Below are 13,270 nucleotides of genomic sequence, written 5' to 3'. Positions count from 1 at the left end.
GACCCTGTTTTTCCCCCTTTATGTGACTTAGTCGTTTGCTTTTTGTGCCTGTTCTTCTTGTTGGTTTTCCATGGTTTAGTTTTGATAAACCGGCCAATGACCTCGTCTTTGACACAATCGTCAGCTTTGACAAGCTTTAGATATCCGTTCTGTCATTGACAAGAGGCATCAGATTATGCTTATTTGCTCTTGATTTTCCTGTTCTCTTGGATTTATACCGCTCTTGTTGATTAGGTTTCTGGTTAGAAAACTCGTAAAACCTGTCCTGTCTCGACCTGTATTTTCTATTCGTCTCTGATCCACTTGATCTTTCATCATCAGCATCTATCATTTGGATTTCATCACCCAGTGATGGAAGGTCACCGCTTAGTGAATCTGTGAATTCCTCCTCTGTTCGATTCCTATCGCTCACTACAGATATCTCATCAATTATTCTTTTACACTCAGTCTCACGTGGTGGTTCTGCTTGTTCCTCGCTCTCTGATCCTTACTCAAGGATGACGCTAGCCATTTGCAACGTTACTAGGTTGTATCCTTCATCATCACAAAATTTTGTAGGCGTGCATTTGTTAACACATACGTCCAAGGTTGACAATATTTGAGTCCACCCAAATGGCTCAAATAAATGTTCAGGGAAAGGTTCTGGGAGATAAGCCTCGTCTTCTACGGATCTTTCCAATACGCATTCCTCTTTGATTATGTCTCCACAATCAGATGCTCCACACATCCAGACATGCTTTCGTTTGGATCCATGCAGGCATTTCTTTTTCATTTACTGTGGTTGAATTAAATTCTTGCACTGGTGTTTTTGCAACGTCTCTATAGCTGTTATCCTTCTTGTTGATTTTTGTTATTATCTCTTTGTGCCTTAGGTAAATTTTGCCGTACCCCCAATCTTGTATCATTTTGAGTTGACGCATAAAAGGTCGCCCCAAAATAATGTCGAAGTTGTTCATTTTTCCGAAATCCACCACAGCAAAGGTGTGCTCATAGTTAATTCCACACGAAGTTACAACTATTTGGTCCAGGATTCCCAATGGTCTCTCTACATACCCATCTGCGAGTTTCAGTTTCATTCTCGTCTTTCTGAGAGCTGGACGACCCCATTTCTCCCAGATTTGCTTTGTAGCAATTGCCACTCCCGCTACATTGTTTAGGATAGCTATCGTCTTTATATCCCGATACTCGACAGGTAAGGTTGTTTTACCTTTCTTACCTTCACAGTAATCCCCGACCTTGTTTATGAGCACTGATTGGGATTTGGGTTGACCTTCCTATTTGTTTTCTTCTCTCGTAGAGTTTGTCTGAAGAGGAATCTTTACTCCTTTGTTCTCCAAATGTTTCCCCATGTCTTCCCATAAGTGTGGTATGACTCTCAAGAGTTCTGACAGTGTGATTGTGCATGTTATAGGTGTCGACAACATCTCTTGAAGACTTTTTGAGTCAATCATTTGTGGAATAGTTCTCATCTGGGTTGGAACTAACCTTATCTCCGATTGTGCCTCGTGTTCACCTATAAATGAAGGCAGGGTTTTCAAGGATTGAGCTTTGCTTCCCATCGAAACCTCCGCTCCCGCATCTCCATACAGCGATTGTATATCTCGTGGGTAAAATTGGTTGTCCAAGTTAATCTCATGAATTGGAGCAGAATGTAACATTGCGCTTCTGTTCTCTCAGGTCGAAGTATGGCTTTAAGGTCGAGTGATGAATTGATAGATGCCGCCAGAAATTCTGGGAGTGCCATACGGAAGAAGGAAGAGACTCATAAAGTTGCGGAAGCTAACAAAGCTTTTGCCCACTTCCGTTAGTTTTGCTTAGTTCATCAAATTTGCAATTTTGTTTCTGCCGATTTGTTTAACGCTGTCTGTAAGACCCGAAGACTCGGGTTTGATCAAGCCATTCAGGGATTTGAACTGCCTGAATGGCTGATCTGCAAAATGCGTTGATGGGTAAAACAAGCGGGTTTAAATTGATTTCCCAAATTTTGATTGCAATCTTTCTATTTCTAATGGTTTCCCATAAGTGTTGTGGCCATGGTTCTTCAACTTCTGGAATTGGCATTATAGTCATTGACTTAGCGTCATCAGTGGTGTTCGGCACCACTCGGTGATCCAATGACAATATCGTTTCAGGCCTGGGTCCGTTTACTTGTTCTGGTTCATCGATTTTTAGTTTTTCTCGATCTTTGTGAATCAATACTTCTTGTTCTGGGGTTCTAACCACCTTAGGTTCCATCAATGCCTGGGCTGTTTCAATGAGGTGTTTACACATTTCCAAATGCTTCGTTTTCACTTCTGGTTGAGGATAAGTTAACCATCTCTGCTCTATGGTTTGGTTTGTTTTTAGCCTTGCTTTGTAAGCTTGTAATAGAGCATCTAAAGGCTCTAGCACTTTCTCAACCAAGACTGATCCTCCTGAGGATGCTTTCCTCGGCTTGTTGTTATCCTCAGCAGTCTTACTATCTCTCTCTTGTTTCAGTTGCTCTTTCGTTTCATGTAATTTGTTTTACATGGAAATTTGGGTTTTCAACCTTCTTGTTTTCATTCTGTCTCGTTTCGCTTTCCAGGATTTTCGTTGGGTTCTCATAGATAAACTCTCATTTTTTGTGGGTATTGACAACTCGACCTTTTCTTCCAATGGCTTGTTTTTCTTTAAGTCCTTGGCTTGGGCTCTGGTTATCACATTGATTTGGATCATGGGATCAATTTCTGATCCACTACTTGCACTTGGTAACACCCCCACAATATTTATAGTTGATTTTCCCTTGTTGTCCGGATTCCTTGGGCAATCTGGCAATATGTGATTCACACCACATCCGTCACAAAATCCAAAAATTTTCACTTTTTTACCTTTGAAAGGGCAACTATGCTCCTAGTGATCTATAATTCCACAGTTATAGCACTGTCCATTTGGTGGTTGATTTTGAGGAGGTGGTCCCATAGGTTGTCCTACCCTATTAGGATATCCTCTTGGTTTGTAGTTCTGGTTCGCAATGAACATTAGCGCTCTTTCATCCACCAAATATTGATCTCTCAAAGGTTGTGCTACATACGTTGGTGGTGCCATACCCTTGCTATTTCCCCATGGTTGATAGGCTTCATCTGCATACATTTGTGATTCAGGTTCTGTTACGTAAGGCTCATTCAGTTCCTCATAATAAGAAACTTGAAGTGTACTATTTGTTCCTGGTGATGCTTCACAAGGTTGAGCATACCTAATCATGGCTCTATTTTCCTGTGGTAATGGAGGTTGTTGACCCAACACAGGTTGAGTTCTATCTGCTCCTGCTACCATATTCATATTTGGTCCAGCTTGATATCTTGGAGGAGGTGGCTGGGGTGGTCCTGCTGAAGGTCCATACGGTCTTTCCCTCACATAGTTTTTTTTGTAAAACCACTCTTCCGTGCAATGATTTGTCCATTTTTGCTCTATGGTGCACCATTTCAGAACTCGTCCATTCACAACTGTTGCTTTCGGCTGTCGTGTGTACCACGGCGTCGGGTGATCCCCCCCATATATGTCACATTTCCTTGTCTGAGACTATCTCATCACCGGATTTGATCTCATATGTTGCTGCATTCTCTTCATTACCTCCTCTATCATTTGGTCAGCTGCCGGCATCAAGGAAGCATGAGTATCTTTCTTGGTAGAGGGTTTGTTCTTAATAGATGAAGAGCCACTGGTTACTGAATTAGTATCCTCTGACACTTCCCCATATGCTTTGCAATTATCAACAAGATATAACACTTCCCATGTAACCTGTTGAAATGTGCTACATGCCTTCAAGTGAAGTCCTTTTTCAAGGTTTCGTTCCTAAGTCCTTCAATGAAGAGCACAGACAATCTCTCTTCCTGCGGTAATTCTCTCCTCGGGCACCTCTCAATGTATTGCTTGAATCTCAAGGATGATTACTTCACTTTTTCGTTCTCCCTTTGTTTAAAAGCATATATCTGTGATACAACATTATGCTTTATACCCCGTTTTGAGAATTCTTCCGCGAACTCGCGCAATACATGTTCAATATTCGGACAAGTTTCAAGATTCAAAGGTTGAAACCATGTTAAGGCCATCCCTTCCAAGGTCAGCCCTAATCCCTCGTATTGAGTATGGAAATCAGTGATCTACTCTGCTCTTAAGAGTTGCTTGAAGAGCGATACATGGGCATATGGATCCCCTGATCTGCTATACTTCTTCGGCATGCAATTCGCTACTTGGGATGGCCTAATCCGTCTATGTCTGCGACCAGTCTCATTGCTCCCGTGTCTCGACTTAATCGTTCTCGTGCATCATGGATGTTGTGGGTTGCTCTCGTTGGCTCCCCTACCCCGAATCTACTACTAGGAGGCAAATATGATGGTGTGGCTGCAAATGTCGGACCTACTACTGTATGTGTAGAGATAGGAACCACACTACCTCGATTCGTAGCCATTGATTCTCTGGAATGTAACTTTCCCATGGGGCTTGGCATAGAATACTGAGGTCGACTGAAAGAATCAGCTACATGAGTCCTCTCTCCACCTATTGCCATCGGGTCTGGCACGACAGTTGTAGGTGTTGGTCTTAGTGGGCTTGGAGTGACATAATACTAGTGGAGTGCTCCCCCAAAGTACGTATATCCTTCCAACTCCTTTTTATCGATTGCTGCGTATCGTCTTCCATACTTGTCGTATGCGGCGATTTTTGTTTTTGCTCCCTCTGTGTAGGTGAAGACATAAAGTCTTTTCCGCTTAGTCATCTCTCCGACGTAGGGTTCCTCGCATCTATAATAGAGATCTTGCTCTCCATTATTATACTTGTATAACCCCAAGTAGGAATTATCCGTGTTAACTCTCAAAGTTTTGTTTTCTTGCCTTAACCTCGCATTAGGGAAGCTCATTGTTGGTGCCTTCTCCTCATGTTCCTCATCTATACTGGCTTTCGTGCCCATCAATCCCCACTTGTCTACAATGTTAGGATTCAGGATTACCAAGTACCTGATACCCTCGTCATCTAGATACCTATCTCCGCTATAGCTCACAGGCACTAAGTCCCTGAACTCACTTGATCTATCTTCTATTTTCACATAGTAGCGGTCCATACCATCTTTGTATATCTTGGCACCTTGCTTGTTGTCATATTGATACTTGATGAACAATAGATTCATTGTGGCCGAAGGGTCTGATGGTCCTGCTGCCATGTTTTCTCTTCCGTATAGTTTTAATTGTCCCAAGTGTTCTGTGAAATACTCGTAAGATCTCTCTAAAGAAGTATCGGAGATGACTTCTTCAAGGATCGGCTCTAATGGTCGTACTACACCTTGGTTTACACTCTCCTCCATTGATAAAACACTTGCTTGATTAGCTAAATGCCGGTGTTGGATGTTGATTTGTTTTCCCGATCTCAAAAACATGAAGAAAGTGGGATTTACTGACTGAATCCAAACCTCTTACCTGGAGATGGAGTGATCTTCCAACTCCTGCGACTGCATGGATTGTTACTTGATCGGTCTTTGCAAATGAATACACTTGATGGCTATGAGATCACTGTATCATTCCAATTGTCAGCAGATTCAACACTTTCACAATGACTTTAACACAATTTTGCTTGCAGATTATTGACAGTATGTCCAATTTGGGTTTGACAACTCCTGATATCTTAAATAGTCTAGGTCTATGAACAGGTCAAAAATGAGTTAGATCTGGGCCAGAGGTACACCGATGGCGATCATACTTTTGAGCCCAAATTTGAACAAACTTCACGAGCTTGTTCATTAGGCTATTTTAAGGCTACCTCTCTGATACTTTTGTATTCAGACTCTAAAAAGTCAAGCTTTTACCAGTTCTTGGTTGGAAGTGTCTGTTTTCCAAAATCTATCAGTTTGATCTGATTTTGGTGCGTGATTAGGGATTTGGAAGCTATCTGGGGTTGTCTTGTGTACAGGCTATCCCTCTGTATGGTTTCTTCCCAGTTTTGATGTGTTTTGGTCTACTAAAAGTCAATTTCTATGTCAGTTTAGCAGTTTTGACTTGGATCTGTATTCAGATGGTTTGACAGGTATTTTGAGGTTTCTGGCTCTAGGTCCTTTAGACTTTTATGTTTGTATACACTTGAGGATCCCACAGTTGAAATCTGGTCAAAATCTGGCACTTAGGTACACCGATCGCGATCGTATTTCTGAGCCCAAATTAGACCAAATTTGGCATGCTTGTAGACAATGATGTTTTAGAGCTATCCCCCAAGTCTTTTTGCATTTGGATCATCAAAAGCCAAGATTTTTCACTTTCTGGGTCTGTTAGGATAGTTTTACCCAAGTGGCCTGTTTTCCTTGATTTTTGATGTTTTTGGGTATTGTTGCTTTAGACAAACATGTTTAGAATTTTATCAGGAAGGCACACAACAAATCTGGTCAAAATCTGGCACTTAGGTACACCGATCGCGATCGTAGTACCTGGGCCAAATCTGATGAAATTTGGTATGCTCCCTCTGACAAGTATTTCCCAGTGTTTGGTGCTACCACTTTGTGATTTGAATCCATTTTAGCTCTATTTGGTCAGATTTTCAAAATTTCAGAGTCTTATGGCCTTTTTGCCAAAGTTATGGTTTTTTGGTTTCTCGATTCTAACTTTTGCCCCAAATCTGATTGGAATGTGATTTGCTTATCCTACTCCTAAATACAAAAATGAAAGAACATAAGGAAATGAATCAAACAAAACAAACACGACGGATTTCGGGTGAGATTTCAGTACTCAATCAAATTAGAGATATTGAAGAGCAAAAATGCTTTGAACACTTTCACTCACAGCTCCCTAAATCTCCTAAGAGAGGATCTAGCCGTTCCACTGACTCTAGACTCCACTAAGCTCTAAACCCTTGTCTAGCAACCTAACTGAGGTGCAAAATCGATTTGTGGATTGATCTTCTTTTTAAAGAATCTAATTGTGCACTCGGTCACTCATCACCTAAGGTGCATTCCCCGGCAGTGGCGCCAATGTTTGCGGGTCGCCGTGACGGACGTCCATAGCATAGCTCTCAGGCATCAACATATTTATCAATACAAGGGAAGCGACCAGGATGAGGCATGGAAACTCACTAGGGTGTCACTCCTAATGAAGTAAACTTGATGAGATGCATCTACTAACTCTCCAAGAAAATCAAACGCACTATCACCATTTAATCTAACTATGTCCTTCTACACAGCTCTATAATCGTCACGCCCGTTTACCATGCAAATCTATTCGGAATCACACAAAACTTGAAGGGAAGCTACAGGGGACTATCAGGATCATATCCTATCATTGTCACATCATTCTAGAGAGGTACAAAGATCGCGATCATTCGTCCCAAAGTCAAGAAAAACAGTAAACAGGTGATCCTAATGGGTCGCTTTAGGGTCCCTAAAGCCTCTCCTAGGGTCAAAACAACATAAAATACGCATATAGACACTCAAAACAACGATTTAAGGTCTCAAACTCGTAGTTAAAAACCTACACCGAATCTTGAATGATTACACTTGAATGGAAGAGCAAGGTAAGAGGAACACAATGCAATAAACGAATCTGAATTTGGATTACCGTAGCCACAATGGCAAAGATTACAAGTTGGAGCAAGAAGGAGCTCTCAAACATATGCTGTCTTCTCAGTTTCCCATCAAAAAGATGATGTTCAAACTTACAAAAATGACCTTTATAGTTTAGGTCTTTACAAAAGGCTTGTCCGGCCAAAAGCTCCTAAACTTCTAACTGGCTCTCTAATATACAATTGCTCCCAGAAGAATAATCATAAATCCTTTGACAAGTTCTCGGCTTAGAGATGCTCTCTTAGAAAAGAATTTTACAAAGGTTTCTCATAAAAATATGACCCTTCTCTGGAAACGGCCGCTTGTCGCTCCGCCAAACAGTCGTGCTCCTCTTCATATGTAAGTCCTTCTGGAGATCTGCGTTTCTTAGTCCTTGAATAAATATAAGCATAAGTCTAGACTGAGTCGGCAGTTCTTCCTTAGGGCAGAACTTCACATATCTTTGTAGTCGTAGGGCTGCCTTTCGCACAGATTCCCCTTCTTTCTATTTGAATTTATGGATTTCTGAGACTGTATTATGAGGTATCCCCCTTTGTAAGAATTCCTCAATAAAACTCGTCAAAAAACTCCTCCATAGACTCAAAATCTCTACAGTCCACAAAGTCAAACCAAGTAGTGGCATCATCTTCTAGGGTAATTCTAAACCCTACAAATTGGGTAGGGAAGTCCAAAACTTCTTCAGCTCTAATTACACGCGCAAAGGCTGCTACATGATCCCTAGGATCTCTGTTTCCCGTGTATTTCTTGTTTACCCATTTTTGCACCTGGGAAGGTCTAATTCTACGATGGTCTACAAATCTCATCATTGGTTCTCCTTGTCCTACTCGATATATCTCCTCTGTCCTTTGGTAGTGGGAGGGTTCCTCTCCCAGAGGTGCCCCTAAGCCATAATTTCTGATGGTTCTTGCAAGAGGTGGTTCATCTCTTCGAACTCGTTCTATGGGTTGTCTTTCGGGCTCTGTTGACTCTTGAGTTTTTGGCTTACTCTCGCCTTGATACTCTGAATAGAGTGGTGGTTCTTGTAAATCTCTTAGCCCTCGTGCAGTTGGATAGCCATCTCTATTTCTATCTTGTTCTAATATCGCACTTTTTTGAAGCCATGCCTGCAATGATGGTTGGGTTGCTTTTTGGTTCTGGTAGTTGAACGTCTGTTGTCAGTTAGAATGTGATGTTGTCTCGTACTCTTCTGAAAACGGGTTTGTTGACTTGCTAGGGGTATAGGTGGGGACCTTGGTACTTCTTCGGAGGCATACGTTAATGTTTCTGGAAATGTTGCCTTTTCTACCTCCTCTGGGAGAATTTGTTTGTATTCTTGCCCGTACCTGTCAACAAAAATGATATCCTTCCCCATAGAAATTTCATAAGAGAACAAGTAAAGAACCTTGTCTTTGCTTAATTCATTTGGGTAGGGTTCTTTGCATAAAAAATAAGAGACTAATCCCTCGCTCTCATGCTTGTAAATTCCCACATTTTCATTATAAGCAGAGACCCTAGTTGTTTTTTTATCATACATAAAAAGAGCTCCAGGTCAATCAATTTTTGGAGGTGGTTCTTGATCCTCTGAGACCATTTTTCCTTTTGCCACATTATCTCCATATCTGTTGTAATCCTCAAGGTTACTAACTATCAGATAGTGGTTCCCCTTTTCATCTCAGAATCTATCTCCATCATCATAGACTCGAATTATCTCCAGTGTCTGAGAAGGTCTTTCTTCTATACAAATACACTTGCATCCCCAATAGTCAGAATAAACTAGGGCTCCCCTAGAGTTTGTTCCTTCTAAGAAGATTATAGTGAACTTGGCATCGTTCAAAAGGTTTTGGGAGGTACTTCCTCCTAGCATTGGTCCTTCACCGGAGAAACCTCCTGGCTGTTGACTACCCATCATAAAGAAGGACTTATCTTATGAAGTGTCAGTATCACTACCCTCCTCAATGATTGGTGCTAATGGATCTAGCCTTGCCTGAGTTACACTCTCCTCAGTGGACACTAAGCTACCCTGATCACCTGCCACTTTTTGGTCTTTAGAAATGTGTCTTCCTGATCTTAAATTCATCAACTTAGCAATGCAATTTATCACAAATCCAAACACTCACCTGGCAAGGGATCAGTTTCTGCACAACTTCTTGCCTTGCCACTGAATATACCTGTACACAGCGTTTAATTTTGGCAATCGAATCAAAGCATTTAACTGCTAGAGGTGGTCTTAGTAATGATTGGTATAATTGGAGGGTTAACCTCAACCACTACTGTACTTTATACACTTTGGATGTTCTTGATTAGGTCCGCTAATCTGAATTGTACTTTACCTGAGTGTTTGTCAGTCTAGAGGTAAAGTCTTAATTCCGTCTTTGCTCCATCAAAAGGTCAAACAAGGTCCAATTTCACTTCTGAAAGAAATTCTGGAACTCTTAAGTCAATTGGAACATCACTCTATGTCCACAATCAGATTTTGATATCAATAAGACCCTGTAGACATCCTACGCGTAGCATGTCTACCTGCTCTGTTTTGGCTAAAATTTGCACTATAGATTTCCCTTGATGTGCTGAGCCCACAACTGTTCTCACTTTTTGATTTGGACACCTATAAGCTGGTCAACTGATCAGAAATCTGTTCCAGCAGCCTGATGTTGATCTGACCAGTCAAATCAACTCCAATTTGCACCAAAATTAACTAGGAGGCTTACCTAAGGCTATACAACACCCTGCTATGTCCATAGTCAGATTTTGACTTCAATATCATGCGTGTAGATGTGAGGTCCCCACCCTGCCGTATCAAACAGCGGATCTGATGGTGAACCTGGTGGGCACTAGATCTATAGAGGAAGCAAGCAAAGTGGTTCAGGGTTCACTAGCGGACGATCTCTCATTGAGAGTCGAGTTCGAGCCTACTAGCAATGAGATCTAGCTTCACCTCGCAGGGGAAGCGTATGTTACCTATCTAGCGATCCTAAGACCCACCTTCCAAGAGGAGAGAAATCCCGAGTTCCTTTTTCCCCATGTTTCAGAGGCACGTACACTTGAGACTTCACCGCCCTAGGGGCAATGAGTATTACTAGTATCGATTTAACACTATGGGGACAGAGAGTTCCCGACCAATCGGGATCACCCTTCTCATAGGCATTGGCAACCTGATCCAAGCCCCCACTTTCCACCCCCACACTCACACTTCTTTGTGTGTCCTAATTACTACCACAATGATTGTTCAACATAAACATTCTTTGATTAGATTCCGAATCACAATGTTCGTTAAGACAGCCCTTCAATCAGTATTGCAAAGCGGCACCAAGACAGAGTTCTAGTAAAAATTCTACTCAAACTTATTCATTAAAATTCCAATGTTCTGGAGGTACAACATCCCCCCTCCAGCGAGAGTTTACTCCTCCCGTTGTCGCCTAGCTGCCCATACAACTAGGTATGTCCACCGCATAGAAAGCACGACATGGACATTCCCACCGCATAGAAAGAAAGACGTGGGTTTCCACCGCTTAACCAGCAGACGTGGATTCAAGAGCCCTTAACCAGGAACTCTGCCCCGTGTGATTAGGAGGGGGATGACTTGTTCAACATTGGAAATAGAATGAACATGCCGAGCTAAATTTTCCCGAGCAGAAATTATTTGCTATTTCAAACAATATATCCATCAATCATTTCTTTCCTACTTTGGACTTAATGAACTCAAATGCCGAGGTTTTTGTCGGATTTCTCCAACATGTTTAGGGGTATATTCATTCCTAGCTAATCGTATGCAATGTTAATTAGACAACTTGGATAAAATTGTGACCTACCTCTTCCATTTCTTTGTCAACGGCCTGTGAGATGGCCGGTGCTTGTTTGTCCATGGGAGCTTTTCCTTTTCCATTCACATTGCTCGTTCCCGCCTCGCGGTCGTGGGAACCACCGAAGCGAGTTCTCTTAACCGGGGCCATTTTATACTCACTACTTTAAATGATAAACTTGAAGAAAAGAGCTAAAGTCCGAGAGCATCATAACAATCCAAATGGCAGATTAGAATCATTGAACAATCCTCCTTATGCAAGAGGGTTAGACTTTTCCTTCGAGACCTAGTAATTTTATGGGTAATACTTTACTTGTCCTATGGGAACCGGCTCTAAAGTTAATCACTTTGGCTTAGATGATTAAGAAATTTAGAATTTTACTAATTGATTTACAAGAGAGATGAAGTAAGCAAGCTCAATCACTTTCCTAGTGCAAATAGAAAGATGCAAGTTTCCTAGTGCAAATAGAAAGATGCAGATTCACCACATGCATAGGTGATAGAAAATTCTCTATTTAGTGGCCTAATGATGTATTAATATTACCTTAATCACATATTAATGTGTGAGAAAAAAAATGAATCTAACTTAATTACAACATTATTGAATGGTAAAAGGATGAATTTTATCAAATCTACATTATTACCGGCTGACAATTTATTAACTATGCTGCCTAGAGAGAGAAATCTCTCCTAATATGTACTAATCATTGATTAAGAATGATGAATGGTTGCATAAATTAGCTAATTGAATAAGGATTATGTAATGGAGTATAGCTATGTAAACTTAGAGAGCAGCTATTGGGAATAAGATTAAGCATAGTAGACGAGGAATTTGGAGAATAATGATGAGAATTAAGAAGAGCAGGAATTAAACCATGATTACCATGATTAGGAGCTGAGAACCCTATTGATTTTTATGATCCAATGAATCCTCAAGATGAGAATCCGGCAGCACTTCCCTCCTTCGCTTCTCCTCCAAAAACTGTGTGTGCCGGCAGCACCTCCCCAAGGTGTCTGTGTAAGTGTGTGTGTGTGTACTGAGTGAGTGTGTGAGCATGTGTGTGTGTGTGTGTGTGTGTGAGCACACCTTTAAATAGGCCTCCTCAAGCTGAAAATCGACCCTGCTTGCTATTTGCATCTGGGAGCTACTTCAGTTAAGCATGGCAAGTCTAGTCTCCTACCCACCAAGTGTCCAGTTGGCTTGGTTCACTGGCTCTCACACTTAGTTGCAAGCTTGGAAACTCTCCCAAGACTCCCACAAGGAAAAAAGGCACCCCCTAGCTGCTAAAGCTGACCCTGAGTGTCCTGGAGCCTGTTCCCACACAGCCTCAGGCTCCGGTGCCTCCCCGGGCAATTTTGGAAAAATTTGGTTTTAGGCTAAAACGGGTCATACGAGTCGGATTTTAATGCCGTAAATTGCTATACTAAGCTCTAATGAAGGCGTACTAGTCCGAGTCCCTGCCATATTTAGCAGCCCCCGGGGTCCGAAAATGCATTTTTTCAAATTCGGGGTACGGGTGCAGTTTTTCAAGACGGTCAAAACTGAACGAATCGGGTGACCAAAAACTTACTATTTTTGGAAATTTTTTATAAAAATTATTTTAATTCACATTTCGAAGCTTTAAAACATTCCAAACATTATGGCACTGACAAAATTCGGAAAACTGCTAAAAATAGTAACTTTTTTCATTATGTTCATTCCATGGTACAATGGTGCTCTTTTTGGTCGGGGTCAGAGACCTTACAGTAGAAATCCTATGTATAGCATGTCTAACTGCTCAAAATTGCTCCAAACTCAAACCACAGACTCCTCTTAAGATGCTGATCACTCTGGTATGTTCAAAGTTGGATTTGGAGTGCTAAATCGTTGTGAACACATCCTACATGTAGGATGTCTAAGTGCTCTGTTTGACTCCAAACTTGAGCCACAACATCCC

The sequence above is a fragment of the Adiantum capillus-veneris genome, chromosome 6, assembly GCF_014529385.1.
Source record: "Adiantum capillus-veneris isolate H3 chromosome 6, ASM1452938v2, whole genome shotgun sequence".
Lineage (NCBI taxonomy): Eukaryota > Viridiplantae > Streptophyta > Polypodiopsida > Polypodiales > Pteridaceae > Adiantum > Adiantum capillus-veneris.
This window is presented reverse-complemented; position numbering follows the sequence as displayed.